Source organism: Telopea speciosissima, chromosome 7, assembly GCF_018873765.1.
Source record: "Telopea speciosissima isolate NSW1024214 ecotype Mountain lineage chromosome 7, Tspe_v1, whole genome shotgun sequence".
In the NCBI taxonomy this organism is placed as follows: Eukaryota; Viridiplantae; Streptophyta; class Magnoliopsida; order Proteales; family Proteaceae; genus Telopea; species Telopea speciosissima.
In genome coordinates, this window is record NC_057922.1 from 18,719,022 (window position 1) to 18,722,225 (window position 3,204).

A 3,204-nucleotide genomic window follows, 5' to 3' on the forward strand; every position below is an offset into this window, starting at 1 on the left:
TTTTTTTCAAGCTTTTGTAGGAAGACTTGACATAATTATGTTACATATGAAAGCCATCGATCAATAGAAGCATAATCATGGCAATGGTTTTAATCAACATCTCTTTTCCAACTGGAAAGAGGAGGTTTCCTCTTCAGCCACAAAGCTTAGTATGGATGTGTTCCACAATATTGGAGAATAAAATCTTTTTAGATCTGTCAAACTCAGTGGGGGGACCTGCATTTTTACCATGATTAGAGATCTCCTTAAACCTTAGAAGATTTTTAATTTAAGATTAAGATTGGTGTTGGGGCTAAAACAAACACTAACTAGATTTCCCATTTTATTAACTATTTTCAAAAGGCTTGTATCATAGTTATACGATAAGAAGAAAAGTAAACCAGCAAAAGAAATTAATTTGATTTGAAATAACACTTTAAATAGGAGAGATAAACGGGGTTGATATACCACCATCAAGATTTCCAAGTCCAGAACATCTACTCCAAGAAGCACAATCGATCGCTTTAATGAAGGAAAGAAGTTTGGTAGACTAAGAGATGATAGAGAGAGAGAGAGAGAGCTACGAAAACAATATAGGGAATAAGTGAGAAACTGCTCATGTGAAGGTTATTAGTAGATGGTAGTTTAAGGGCATAAAATCCTAGACTTTCTAGGATGAGTCTCTTTTCTGTTACTTTTATTTTTCTTTTTTGCATATCTAATCTTTTGCGTTTCATTTTTTTATTTCTTTTACTTGAAAGGATGCATGTAATTGATCCCATTTTATCAGAAAAAAAAATGTAACCGATCCCATTTAGATGAGATAAGGCTTAGTTTGTTGTTGTATAAGAAACCTAGTTATCTAATTAATGTGAAGTGGAAAGGTTCTAATCCAACAATTCGAACCGATTGACACCTCGAATGCAAGCAAGCTGTAAAAAAAGAAAAAAAAAAGGTGATGAGTAAGAAAGTTGATTTCACCTAATTTCTGTATCCACCAATTCATGGATCTGGCTCCTCTTTAGCAAGCTCAACGCCTAGAGAGTGCCCAGGGGGCATTCAAGGGTTGGACTGTGTTGCACACACCTCAATGCATATCTAGGGATGTGTGCAGCACAACCCAACAGTTGGATGCTCCTTGAGCGTGCTGGGCTCCCTAGAGAGGAGCTCAATCCAACTCACCTACCATACCACCATCAGTGAGTAGAGTATCAGACGAAAATGACAGTTTGGTGAGAGACTCCTTGCTCCTCGTACGATACGGAGGAGTTGAGCCGGACTTATTAGGAGGACCATCGATCAATTGGCCGAATTCGATGAGGACAACAAATATACAAAAAAGTGACCCACAACATTTTGTGATGTTGCTTTCATATAGGGATGTAAACGGATCGGATTCGGCTCAGATTGTGCTATATCCGTATTCGTTTAGCTTTCGGACGGATTCGGATAATGCTAAACGGATACGGATATGGATACGGATCGAATATTTTATCCGTTTATATGTAAATATAGTTTTTTGGATAGCTATAGCCTATCCATATCCGTATTCATTTAGCTTTCAGACGGATTCGAATAGTGCTAAACGAATACGGACACGGATACGCAAACGGATTTCAGCTATTCATTTATATCCCTACTTTCTGTTAGGTGATGTGGTCACATTGCCGTTATCCAATGGATCCATAACGTCACGTTCCGTAATAGAAGGGATATGGATGAGAGTTTTGGGGGGCGATTCCGCGTTAAGGAAGGAAGCAACGGCTCTTCCATGGACTCCTATAAATATGATTTTAAGGAATTGAAAAGATAACGAAGAATAACGCAAGTGGAGCCCCCAATCATCTGTTCATCACTCTAATCTTCTTCTGCTAAACAGATACTGCATTTCATCGGGTGACTCAATTCTCGTCTCTGGGCGAAGTCAATCTCTAATATTGGTATCAGAGCTGGATTGTGTAACGAAAATTTGTTCTCCATTATCGATTTGAACCTGCAACTAAGGCACCAAGAACAGTTGACGAATTGCAGCGGCTCCTTCTTGCTGAACGAAACAATTCGTTTTTTTTTTTTCGCCTTTGGAAGAAGAGAAGGTAGACTATTTCAGCTCTTAACATTTCTTTGAATATAGTTCTGAACTTCATTAATTGTTGCTGTCCCAACACCCAAGTCAGAGAGGTAAGTAAATTTTTTTTTTAATCTTATCTCATTCTTACTCTACATTGCTTCTAGAGAAAGCAATTTGAAAGTGGGTTAACTGCATCTCTGCCACAGCAGATAAATTTTATTGGATAATTTTTCCTCTCAAGCCCCATCAGTTAGATAAAGAATAGTACGATTGTGAGTAGTTCATGAATTGTTTATGATAAAGTTTTTTTTTATTCATTAAGTGCAAGAAACTAATTTTATTGTTCTTAAAAGGTTATCTCAATTGCACATAACAGAATAAAGTAATCTCATGAAAACAAATAAAACACCAAAGAATAGTGATAGATATGAAACAGTTATATAAAAATCGATATAAAAAAAACTTAATAGAAAAACATTAAATGCATCAATGGATTAAAAAAAATAAAAAATATCTTAACTACAGTTGTGGAGAAACGTTCAATGGGTTTATTAAATAATATAAAACTTCATTCAAATATCAAATTCCAAAAATCAGATTTAATAATCCCCTTTTTTTAATACTGAGAGACACAAATTCAAGGTGTCTTGTCACTTCAATAGGAGATGTTGGCAGGTAAATTCAAAAAGTCTTGTCGCAGAGAAGGATTGATGCATTCATAAAAAATATATATTAATAACATGGCACTTCCAACAAAGTAGATGCATGTGAACATTGTTTATCTGGTAAGATGACTAGAAAATTCTTTTTAGTGGGAGTGAAAGCAAAGAAACTTTTCGGAGTGGTACACTCTGATATTTGTGGACCGCTCAATATGGGTACCCATACTGGAAAGACTTACTTCATCACGTTTACTAATGATTTCTTCAAATATGGATACATTTATTTACTAAGTAGGAAATCTGAAGCATTTGAATGCTTCAGACGCTATAGAACGGAAGTGTAAAATCAGTTGGAAAGAAACATTAAGGTTCTAAGAACCGATCGTGGTGGATAGTATAATTCCACTGAGTTCAAAAATTTCTGTGAGAAACATGGAATTATTAAGCAAAAGACTATGTTTTTCACACCACAACAGAACGGTGCGACTGAAAGAT